The sequence below is a fragment of the Cupressus sempervirens genome, chromosome 4 (assembly GCF_028749045.1).
Source record: "Cupressus sempervirens isolate cs-2001-9-10 chromosome 4, ASM2874904v1, whole genome shotgun sequence".
In the NCBI taxonomy this organism is placed as follows: domain Eukaryota; kingdom Viridiplantae; phylum Streptophyta; class Pinopsida; order Cupressales; family Cupressaceae; genus Cupressus; species Cupressus sempervirens.
The window spans coordinates 872,842,928-872,856,883 of record NC_143121.1 but is presented as its reverse complement, the minus strand read 5'-3'; positions in this window follow the sequence as shown (position 1 = coordinate 872,856,883).

The window sequence follows — 13,956 nt, the reverse complement described above, 5'->3', positions numbered from 1 at the left end:
TGTAATTCATTGAATTTATTCTCTTCTTCTTCCCTCTACTTTACCACAAGTGTAGTTTGATCCATATTTTTGCTAACGTGGGGGATAAGTATACTATTTTAAATTATATGTACTCTAATTTAATGAAGGTTTAGAACATATTTAATGTGAGATCATCAATCTCCTTGCACCTTCCCTTCTTTCTACCATTTTTTGTCCTTTCTCCTAGGTGGAATTTGGGTAAAACCTAATAGATCCTCTTTAAAGATCATATTTTGATGGAGTTAAGATAGAGGTAGGATCTATCCTCCTAGGTCCTCCCTTCACTTCATCTATCCACTTGGAATTTGTTGTCCATACCTAAATAGATATATCTCAAACTTTGTGCATGATTTTGGGGGTCTAGGACATGTTTTGGGATCCCAAAGGTTATGGGCCCTAGTAATAAGAGGTGTAGTGTGCACTTGCTCCATTAGGGCCATAGTGCACCCATGATGGTCCAATAAAGGCTATAGTGTGCCCCTGATAAGGCTCTATTTTTGGTCCTTTGGTTGGATATCATGTCCAGTTAGTTTTGGGGTGCAAACTTTTAGGCAAGTTGGCCTACGAGAGTAAGCTATTTTGAGCCCTTTATTAACCCTTCTATTTTATCCATATCTCATATCTCAAGTGTCCAAGTATTCATGTTCTTAAGCTCTCAAGTTCTCGAGCTTCCTTCAAGCATTCTAGGCATTCAAGCTATCTCTCCATTGAAGATCAGATATTAATGTATTTAAGCTATTGAAGGAATTTATGAAAGATACATCATTCCAACATTCCAGATCTATGTTCACACATTCAAGATCCTTTGTTGCATCTTCTACATTCATTCTCTCAAGATCTACATTCATCTACATGCATTCCCAAGGCACATTTCAATCACATTCATTCATGAAGCTTTTGATGTCACTTTAATTTTCTTTCTAGGGTTTTAAAGTTGAGTCTAAGCTACTACATGTATATACTTGATTACATTTCAAATTCAAGAGTATATTCAAATATATACATTGCTTTATGTTAGATCTATCACTACTTGATGCAGAAGCATCCTAGGGTAGTTGGAAATCCTGCATGCTAGAGAGATTTGACTTTGAGGTTGGAGAGCCCAGTCAAAGAAGAGGTATACTTGGTTATCATTGAGTTGGTATGTTATCCAAGGAGCTTGACCATTGAAGGAGCTTAGCATATATTATGTTGCTTGGTTTATATTGCATTTCTTGACTTATGCTATGTTACTCGACATGTATTATTTCTTGTTAATTTTGTTGATGCTCGACAATATGGCAAATTGAATGGAGTTCTTGTGGATTAGATTAGCCAACTTGGTGCATTTAGTGTGTGTGGAGTGTGACCGTGACATGGAAAAATCTTAGGGATGTGTGAGGACCTATTTGGGTCTTGGTGATCTTTCCTATGTATTATTTAATTATTATTGTAAGTTGACTAAGGCATTTTATGTTTATTGTGTTCTAATTACATCAAACTAACTTGTGGCTAGAGTGCTTATTTAATGTAAAGGTTTATTTAATTTGTAAATTTATAGGCCGAATTATGGTTTAGTTGGGCATAAGTAGAGGATATTGTGGAGTCTTGAATCATTATCATTCAACATGGAGAATATGGAGTAGCTAAGAGGAGTGATTTTTAGTAGAGCTAGTAGCTAAGTGTGGGCTTGGGAAACAAGAAGGTTGATTTGTGGCTTGCAAGCACAAGCTAAGATTCTTCCTAGAGTTATCTACCAGATTGTGGGTCTAGAATAGCTATTGGTTGGATCTTTCAAGATATTATAGAGTTGTTATTATAATTGTTGATCTATTTGGTCATAACCTAGAAGGACTTACAACTGGGCATGTTGAATGAAAATATTATGATTCTATCATGAGATTTGGCAATATTGTGGATCTAAATCTCTATGTTATTATTTATATTCCATTGTGTTGCTATTTCTAGGGTCGATGACATCTCCATTGGGAATTTTCTTGCCTTACACTACATCAGGTGGTATCAAAGAGAAGGTTTGATCTAGTTGGAGATTATGAAAGTGAAGGTTGGATATGGTTGATTGCTTTGGGTTTTTGAAGATCTTAGAAGATGCCTCCAAAAATATTGGACCCTAGGGTAATTGATGGTCTTTGTATTGTTGTGGAAGCTAGGATTTTAGAGAAGGTTAGGTCATATTTCTGATCTGAGATGGAGATGATGAAGAATGAGATCACGAGAGCTATTACTAGTGTACATAGGTACTAAAGATGTATACGAGGAAGCTATTGAATACTTTGAAGTTGTTAGACCTAGCGGTGAAGAAAAAATTGATCAAATGGAGAGACCTATGGAAGATAGGGTTGGTTGTTTTAATAGATCTAGATCTCAATTGAAGTTGAAGTATAAGACAGATGCTTCTAATTTATTAGGTACATTGAATCCTTAAGACCTAATTGACTAGATTTGAGAATTGGAAGACTAATTTGAGTTGGAGGATATTTGTGATTCTCTTAGAGTGAGGTTTTCCCAAACAAAGTTAAAAGGACATGCTTCTTTATTGTGGAAATAATTACAAAGAGATAGAGAAGAAGAAGGTGAAAAGAAGATCACTAGATGGAGATTGACGGTGACCAAATTTAAGGCTAAGTTCATTACTGTTGATTTTGAACTTGAATTACTTAAGCAATTGTAGAATCTAAAATACAAGGATTTGTTTGTGAAAGATTATATAGAGGAGTTTTACAAGTTGACAATTTGGTCTGAACATAGAGAAATTTCTAAGGAGAAGGTGGCTCGGTACATTAATGGTATGAGACTCAATATTCATGATGGGGTTGGTATAATGAAGATTGATTTGGTTGAGGATGTTTATCAATATTCTCTAAAGGTAGAAGATGAGTTGAAGAGGAGACATCAGGGTAGTTCCCGAGGGAAGGAGAAGCAAGATCACTTGGCAAAGGATTTACATAGTCCAAAAGATGAAGCAAAACTTGTTGAGTCAAGGAAGAGGATGGGTAAGGTTGCCTTTAAAGGTAATTTTTTTCTATTATGGTGAAGAAGGACACAGAGCTTATGAATGTTCCCAAAAGGCTAGTGATAGAAGAGCTTATGTTGTGAATGAGGCTAAAGACTTGGTCAATAAACCTGAGAAGGAAGGAGACAACTTGCTAGCTCAACAAGTACTATTTGGTAAAAGGGTATTGGAACCTTGTCAAAGGAGTGATTTTTTCAAGACTCGTTGTAAGTCTATGGGTAAAACTTGCAACGTGATTGTAGATGGTGGTAGTATTGATAACCTTATTGCTGAAGAGATAGGTCAAAAGCTTGGTTTGAAGAGAGAGAGAGTAATCATTTTACTTATAGGATTGGTTGGTTACAAGATGAACATGTTTTGGAAGTGAGGGACCAATGTCTTGTTGATTTTCAGATTGGGCAGTATAAGGATTAAGTGTTGTGTGATATTGTGGACATAAGTAATAGTCATATATTGCTTGGTAGACCTTGGGAGTATGATTACAAAGTTATGCATGATTATGTTAAGAATGTATTTTTAGTTAAGAAAGGTGACAAGAAGTTTTCATCGATTGCTTTACAGAATAAAGAATTCTGTAGGAGGAACCTAAGCTTTGGGAACTGAGTTAAGGTGAAAGATTCTGAGAGGGTTAGAGGTCAGTGTGGAAAATAGACTTGCGCTACACCATGAAAGGATGTGCAGAAGCAAAGAAGCCATGTGACTATTTCCAAAAAGGATTGGCAGAAGTGGAATAAAGGGAAGAGTGTGCAAGTTGATAACTTGGAGGATATGTATGTGAAGAACCAGTTCAAGATTTATCTGCTAAATTGTGCAAGATGTTCTTCCAATTGTAAAGACCATACTTTTACACCCAGGGTATATTATGTAGGAGCATCCTAGGGTAGTTGGACATCTTGCATGCTCGAGTGGTTTAACCTTGAGGTTGGAGAGCTCAATTGAAGAAGAGGTGTACTTGGTCGTCATTGAGTTGTTTTGTTGGCTGAGGAGCTCGGTCACTAAAGGAGCTTGGCATGTACTATGTTGCTCAATTTATACTACATTTCTTAGCTTGTGTTATTTTAATCACCATGTATTGTTGCTTGGTTTTTTATTAGGAAAACAGGTTTTGAGAGGACCTGAAACCCCATATAGATGGATTTTGGCGGGGATCCAAAACCCACAAGATGGGACCCTTCCTAGGATAGGGACAGATTCCCAAATCCAGAAGAAAAGAACAACAACCAAGAGAAGAAGAACATCCATAGAACAGACTGCAAATAGAGGTAATAAAGGAGCCAAAGACCCCAAACTATTACCAGATCAGCATAGAGAAACAACCACTAACAACCTGCTCACCCGAGCAACATCTAGGGCCAACAAACAAGCTAACCATTGAAACTGCTGCACAAAGATAGGAAGATAAAGCTAGAGCAACACGCAGGGCCATGTATTGTTGCTTGGTGATTTTGCTAACACTTGATAGTATAGCACATCAAATGGAGTTCTTGCAGATTGGATTGACTGAATTGGTGCATTTAATCTGTATAGAGCATGATCATGACATGGAATGATTGTAGGGATGTGTAAGGACCTATTTTGGTCATGGTGATCTTTTCTATGTGTATTTAATGATTTTTGTATGTCGACTAAGGAAATTTATGTTTATTGTGTTCTAATTGCATCAGGTCAACTCGTGGTTGGAGTGTTTATATAATGTAAGGGTTTTTTTAATTTGTAAATTGCTAGGCCAACATGTGGCTTAGCTGGGTATAAGTAGAGGGTCTTGTGGAGTCTTCAATCATTGTCATTCAACATGGAGAAGATGGAGTAGCTGAGAGAAGTGATGGTTGAGCAAAAATAGTAGCTAAGTGTGGGCTTGGGAAACAAGAAGGTTGCTTGGTGGCTTGCAAGCACAAGCTGAGATTCTTATTGGATTTCTCTACTAGATTGTGGGTCTAGGTTAGCTAGTGATTGGATCTTGCAAGATATTACAAAGTTGTTATTGTAATTGTTGATGTATTTGGCCCCAACCCCAAAGGCCTTATAGTTAGGCATTTTGAATGAAAATCTTATGATTCTATAGTGAGAGTTGACATTATTGTAGATCTAAATCTTTACGTTATTATTTATATTTCACTATGTGGTTATTTTTAGGCAATAAGACATCTCCGTTATGAATTCTCCTTCCTTGCACTGTGTCACTACTACTTGCAAGCATTCTATCTTAATTTTAATTCAAGTTTAATTCCTAAACAATGGTTTGACTAAGGCAAACCCTCTCCCCCCAACAAAAAACAAACAAATATTTTATTGTACAAGTTTTGAATCTTGGATTGACAAACAAGTTGCAGATCTAGATACCCTTTTCATCATAAATTAGAACTAAAAAATCAAAATCAGCATCCCACACCTTTCATCTAGGATGTATTGCAACCTTGATGCTCCATTTTACCCTTGAAGATCTAGTTCACCCTTGACAAATCACCAAACAAATTATGGGTTTTGTTTGTAGTGTAATTTTCAGTTTGATTTTCAAGAATAAACTCTTTTAGAGATTGTTTGACAACTCATTTTTAGGTTTGTATCACATAAGGTATTTCATCGTCATCTCTTTCAACTTTATATACTTTATCATTTTAGCATATCTTTATATCTCAGCTCTACATTGCATATCTTCTTGCTTAAACTCTCTTAAGGTGGAGGTGAGAGGGAAATAAATTCAAATTATTCATTCCTTTTGCTTCAGGGTTTTCATTAATACTTCATTTTATATTGATCTAACATAAGTGAAGGGGTAGATCTTGGTCTTCCCCCTTTCAAATGTGTTGGGGTGATTGATCCCATTTTACCCCTACACAAGAACTTGATTAATACTTGATAGAAAACCAGAGGTAATTTATTTTACCTAGATCCTACAATTTATATATGTCTATTTACAAATTTTGAAGATGCAATCCTTAACTTTGTCTAAGGAGTTACATAAGCAACCAAGCCATACTAAGGCAGATTGATTCTAACTACCTTACAAGGGTTAACACAATGCATTAGAAGACATGCTAAACCAAGGAGCAACATAGCTCCAGTTGTCAAGGCATCTACACACATGAACCACACAAGGGTCACTAAGTACTCAAATCCATGAGCAACAACCCACAACATGGTCTAGTATGCTTGGATGATGTTCTCACCAAGGGGTATCATCCATCCTTGAAAGGTACATACAACCAAAAGATTATACTTCCTTCTCTTGACATTACTTGACTCACATTTACTAGATCAACAAGTTCATCCCAAGTAGATACCCAAGAAATAAGGTATACCTAGATCATAAGGAGACACTTGCACTCACACAAAAAAACAACAAACATATGGGCAAAATATACATAGAGACCCCAATGTTTGTACATGGGATCTGATATCAAATGTAATGCCTGACCCAAGGATCCTTGGAAACAAGGATAAGCAAAGGCATCTAAAAAACAATATACAAAACATAAATACATGTAACTACAAACATATATGTGATCGCAATGGAAGAAAACTAACCAAACCACTAAATATCCCCAAGCATTCATCACTTACTAATGTGTTCATTTCCATCTACATGAATTAATCATAAAAGGTTCGCATCAAGATATAATCTAACATTATAATTGAGATTCATTTTAAATTTGAAATCCAAATTTCCTGAGTGTTTAATCAATACAATTCAATTTACAATTGACAACATTAAGAGGATATAAAAAACTAACATTTGAATCCTACACGTCCCATATGGGAATTGTCAAGGTCTAGGGAGCAAGAACTCCTAAAAGGGTATCCAAATAACCTATCAACATTTACCAGACAAGTTAGAAAGTACCTGTTGTTTGGAAGTGCAAGTTTCACAAGAAATTCCAGGTGACATATCACAATATTGTTGGGTGACACTTCATCAATGTCATTCCATGCTACAAAAATGTCATCCAAGTTTAATAAAAAAGATAAAAGGGCTAACTGAGGAGGTAAAAAGGGGGTGAAACTCCACACCGAGGAGTACCAAAACCACTAAACTTGAGGAATGAACACTCAAGAGCATCAATAAGAAGAAAGAGAGTCAACATACCTAACATGTACATCATACTAATCTAATCCATGATAATCAACATCCTCATTAAACACATGTACATAAGAAACATCACAATGAAGGGAAAGTACAAGCATAAGATGTAACCAAACTAAATCAACCTTGCCCATTTCCTACCAACCTTTATGAGATCATGAGACCTCAAGGATCCTAACAATACCCCCAAGCATGAAATCCCAGTTTGCCAACAAGATTTTTGGTGCTATCTTATGAGTTCTTCCTTAACAATAACCATCATATATAACATCAATGAAACATGAACATGAAACATGCTAATCTATTAATCACATCACTAATCCATAGTAGTGATAAGAAACATCACCTAAGTAATAATATCTAACATCACAATAAAGGAATACAATAAATAAACATACTAAGCATCATCTAAAACATGATAGCAAATTCATCTAAGGTAAAACATAAATAATAAGGAAACATACTCTAGATACACTGAAGCACTGAGTGAACATCAACTCTAGCCTTAAGACTATAAGCATACTATCTCTATACATAGGTCCCTAGTAGTGGTATAAATATCTTTGCCTCCCAACCATGTGGTACTTGTAGGTCTACTCTCACTATCTTGATGGAGATAATGAGCTAACCGCAATCACATAAAATGATCACCCATGGCTAACACACACACCAATTAAATATGATACTAACATCTATATGATCATGAAGACTATGTGGTACATTAGGTTACTAGTTAGATCCACTAAGGATAACTATGTAGGGACTCAAGTGGAGTATAGTTTGTTTGGAATTGGGAAGCCCAAGTTATATCTAGTGTAGAAACAACCCCCTAAGGAGAAAATTACATAGTGCCCTTGAGCTAACTTCTATAGAAGCCTAGCAATTGTACAGGTACCACACCCTTGAACCAGCTCTCTCGGGATGCTCGTCAACCATACACGTACTCACTTATCTTATTAATTTTGATTACCCTTTAGTTAACTCGATTATCACTTATTAGAACCTCTTTATGTTACCTTGTCATCCCTTCTAGAATAGGGTACACAAAAGAAGACATTCCTTTGCCTAGCCTACATACCCATGTTCATCACATAATGAGTGCCCATAGGCAATGCAAGTTCCCAACCCAACCTCCAAATCAACAATCCCTCAACCAACCTATATTTGAGAGTTTAAGTCTTGCAAGATCTCATCATACACACACACACACACACACATGCTCATGTGTTGGCACAACCAACTTCACAAATATTATCAAGTAATACTAGTGCAAGGGTTGGATATTAAAAAATGCAACAAATGATATAAGTACAACTAAATCACTCAAACAAGCATCATGTTAGGAGAATGGATTCACCATGAATCCCAATAAGGTAACAATTCCCCAAGTATCATGAACTCACTCAATGGCCTAAGTCTTGGACTGTGGTTTTGACTCGAATCCTAGTGTTCATGAGTGAAAGCATAACATGAAAGGAAACATGGAATACAATCCATTTTCGCAATCCAAGAAGATAGTGCCAAAATTCTTAACAAGATATGGGTGATACACAAAATGAGGCAAGAATAAAAATGCCAAAATTCAAACTTCTCAGATAATAATGAAATTGAAAACTCATCTCAAGAATATGGTCACAAGACCAAGGGTCAAATAAAATTAGCAAAACAGGCTCAAATTCACAATCTGACAAAAGACACAAGTTCAAAAAAATCAATATGAGGACATGACTTTGGATCAGGAAATTAGATACCTTGAAATGTCCTCTAACCATTCAAACTCTATGATCCTAATCGTTGAGGTAAGAGCTACAAGATAAAATCTCTAACTAAGCCAAACATAGAAATAGGCAAAAACTAGATGGCACACAAAATGAGACAATGCCAAAAGCACCCAAAAATCAAACATCAAATAAATCGATGAAATTAGAACCTGTCGGTCTAAATCTACCCAACTTCACACTTTTCAAATAAATTCTTAGATTCAGGTACTCACAAAAATCCAACAACATAATAGTAGGAAAAAATAGAAACCCACATGTTGAAAAAGTAAAATACTCACACTAGTATAATCGGATGATGAAATTGCATAAAATAAAGGGGAACATTAGTTCTCCATTCCATAACATTTAAAAATTGAAAGAATAGATTAAAATGGGCTAAAAACAATAAAACTAGAAAGCGCTACCTTGTAGCCAAAGGGGAAAATGAGAATTACCACTGCAAAATAATAGGGCCGTTGAATCGGATGAGACCTTCGTCATAACAAAGCAATCTCTATACAAATCCAAAAAAACTTATGTCATGAAGATCCACCAAGACAAACTCCCACAACGAACAAGACATTGAATTGTCACATGATGGTTTTGAGGATTTTCCTCTAAAGCCATGAAATAACCAAGTGAGAATAGAAACTCACTTTTTGCCTAATATAAACACTTTATCAAGTGACTTGTACATTAGAATATTAAAATAACTTGATAAACTAATTGACCCTTTCCCAAATTAAATTAGGTAATTCCAATTGAATTGGAATCCTACTGTGACAAATTAGCTAGAAAAATAAGTTAAACAATTAAATAAAATCCTTGTAACCCATTATATCAACATTTAATTAACATTTTTCACAAACACTACAAAATTCTAAATGCACAAACATGCTCATGGGTCTAGACACCTATGCACAATGCATCTGAATTCACCAATTACTATAGGGTTAATGTAATTAGTATAAAGATACATCACCCGTATAGGGATAATGTTAGCTTAACTCGAAAGGTCATATCACTAATTCCATGTGCCACTATTGAGGATATACGTCATGTATAGTAAATGAACACAATCAAATGTAGATGCACACTATATAATAGCCAAAGCAACAATAATGTGAAATCACATAATAAAGCATCTAAATAATCTAATTTAAATAACCCATTTGGATAAGTCTATTGAAAGGAACAAGATAGATATCACAACACAACAATCCATGAGTCTGATATGCATAGCTCATTTTTAGTTATTCTAAGAATTTCATAATGGAAATGATAACAAAATACTCAATAGTATAAAAATGCACAACATAACACGTGATCTCAGATAACCATCATGAACAAACATTATGAAACTGAAATGCAAAAACATTATTTGTATCTCGAGGGCACTCATGAAATAACATCATGATACTGTATAAATATAGGTAGTCGTTGGCACAAACCTTAGTGAAACCATCAAATACATCATAATCACAAAATTAGGCATAAGCATGATTAATCCTATTGATATAATAACATAAATGAAATCACCCCAAGGATTTAGACCTCTCACATGTCCTACTAAGATCACTCACAAAACACACGCATCAAAGTTGCATCCTTCCATATGGCTTACATAAATCAAATGGTAGAGACACTACAAATTTACTTAATTAGGAGTGATTATGCCTTTTTTAGTTTATGCAATTCCTAAATCACCATTTTTACTATTTTCCATCATGGACTGATTGATATCCTTCTTCTCCTCATTATTTTCTTATTCCAATTCGTTTTGTATTATATTGAATAAGACAAGGTTGACTTGAGGAGAAGGTAAATCCTCATTTATCTCCACTTAATTTAATTTATTATTAATGCCCCACATATGATAAACAACCTCTAGTTTTGGGGGAATCTCTAATTACATATCCTATCTGATAAGATCTTAATTTTTAGGAGAAGCTACCAGGGATTGGATCTTTTTGTTGTTCTAAATAAATTCCAATTGCTCTTTAAGAGCTTTCCAAGTAAGCAATTATTTGCTAATTTCACTATGTGTGACTAAAATTTCTCCTAATAAAGCACTTAGTTCACCCATTTAAAGCTCCATTTTTTACTAATCTTTCTTGGTCCAGTAAGTTTAGTTCAACTGGTTCCTTATTAGAAAGTAAAGATTAATTTGTTTGCACAATTTTATTAAAAAAATTATTTGAAGAATGGTCTATAGGTTTGACAATGGGGGAAGAAAGATCAAGGGTGATTTTAGCAAGGAATGTGTAGGAGTTGAGAATTCGACTCCGAAAATGCGCCAAGATCACCTGCAATCCAAATAGCTTGTTGAAGAGAAACCTAGGGAGCAAAGAGCTTGAAGCAAATACCACACAAGAGAATATTTCACAATAGGAAATTATAATTGCTTTGTGAATGGAATGAATTTACAATGAATGAGAGACCAAATAAAAAGACCTCATGGAAGCTTGTAGAACAAGCTGGAATGAGGTAGGAGATAAGGTTGACAACTAAGCACACATCCACCAAAGGTGGAAAAGATAAGTATGCTAAAGGGAACAAACTCCCGTGTTGTCAACAACTAACCTCAACTACATGCATTAACCTAAGTAAGCTTAAGTAAATAGAATAAATAATTAACAATTAATTAATTATTTACCTCTAACAGAATGCAGGGGTGGTGATAGGGGTTTCAATAATTGAAATGATAATAGGGTCATTTGGAGGATTAAAAATACATTTTTTCAAGTTGAATAATATCACCAAATTTGGGCTTGCCCTACGAAGAGAGTGAACCATCCATATCTTTCTCATTATTTGTGTCATTATCAAGGTTTTGAATGGAAGCTTCTGAAGAGATTAATTTATTGAATTCATTTTCTGATTGACAAATGGAAGTAGTCAGGATGGATGAAGATTGGGGGATGAGATCAATTAATGTTTCTTGGTGTGAGTTTTAGGGATTGAATGTTGGGATACTTTTTGTGTGATGTCCACATAAATGGTATTATTTTTTTCGGATAAACCAATTGTTTAAAAATAATTTAATATTCAAATCTATACTAAGAAGAATCTTCCTTGGCATATTCTTTTTGTAATAATGCTCTTTAAAGAATTCAACATTTGGCTTGGGATATTTAAAAATGATATTTGAATTAACACCATTGCAATAACTAGGTTTTAAGCTATGGATTTAATTGTTTGAGACAATTTTGAATGATTTGAGTTGTTTGAAAAGAGGCACTTCTAATAGGATTTTCAAATTACTGGATGCTAGAAATTTTTTACCTTTGTAAACCCAAATAAGATCCCCAATATAAAAAATAATCTTGCTCTAGAAGAGTTCAACAGGGTAATTAGGGATCATAATCTATCGACATTCAGATATGTGTCAAATTTAGAAATTTTCAAAATTTGGGCACCACTCAATTTTTTTATAGAAAAAACCTTACAAAACATGAATGACCCAGACAATAATTTCTCCTTTATGGTTCTATTTTGACATTCTATGTATACAAATTTACCTTCTAGGGTAGTCATACTTACTTGGTCATTGAGCATGTTTTCAATCTACTTTGCAAAGTTAAAGTCTGAAATGTAGCTTCCACCTCAAAAGATGAATAGATTATAGTTTTTGCAGTGATCCCATAGACCATTTGAATCAATGTTTTTGGTAATAAGAACATCCAAATCAAAGATTGAATTTGGAACAAGGTTAACCCCAAATTGTACCAGCATAGATTTGGAGTTTTTCTATTTACTAGGGCTTCGAATTCTATAATTGGAAGAACTAGAGGTTGTTTGTTTGTTCCTTAGACAAAACTAGGTATTTTTCCCATGATTTGGGAAACCCAAGGCTTATGGCCATGCCTATAATTTTAAACTTTCTCCCAATCTCGGTCTTCCTTGTTCTTGCTTTGAACAAAAGCTGAAATCAGTCTAAGTTTTCCACCTACTCTTAAGTGCTTGCTGACATGCTCTGTATTCTTAGGGTTTTCCCTTTCATATACCTCAAAAGAGTGTTTGTGGATACCTACGTTTATTTTTTTGGCTTCCAACTATTACCCATTATGAACTATTCAACGCCTTAAAGAACTTTTTTTCCATAAGTGATATCATGTCAATTGACTTGTTATTTGTGTTGCATATCTTTGATCTAGTTAATCTTTATCACATTTTGGAGGCTTAAGCATTGGATATAGATCATCAAATCTATTAAAGGTTGAAATTGATTCACCACCTGCCTATCTTTACCCATATTTTATTTTGCATAAGAACACAATTTGGTTTTTTAAATTAATGGGAACATAGTTTGTGCACATAGCAATTTTTTTCGCACAATTAGTTCGCTTGACCATTTTTTGAGATCCATTGATGTTGATCGATTCAAATCATATCATTTATTTTTCCAAATGAAATTAGATCTCCTAATCAATATTAGATCATAACAAATCATTCTAGATAAATTTACTTTTTTCCTTTCCAATTTGTAATACGCAAATTTCATTCACATCTTTTTCCTATACGTCGAGTACTAAAAATTGTCCTTAGTATAACTCTGTTGTTCTTATATTGATAATATATAGAGATCCAAATTTTAGAGACAAAAATTGCTCTTCAAAGTTCAATATATATTCTCAAAATATAAGTTTATAAGAACTGCCTTTTTTAAATAATGATGATTTCCTGTTTATGGTTAAAAGAAACTTTCTTGACTATCTCTTTGACTGAACAACAACAATAAGATGATAATAATCGAGTGGTGTTTTCAATCTGATTGCATAAGCCTTGTCTTTTCCCTAAGAGTGCATTCACACTTAATTAATTAATAATATTAAAAAATATAATTGATCAATTAATTAATCAAATACCATTATAATTAGTTTTGAGAATGATATTATCATTATTAATAAAACCATCACAAATCAAAAAGCTATTAATCATATCACAAGAAGATAAATAACTATCACTATGTTCACCACTCAATACACTAGTACTAGACCACAATTAAAAAGATATAGATTAGACCAACATTACCAGTAGAAGGAATATAAGTAGCATACAATGCATAAGTAGGATAGCCA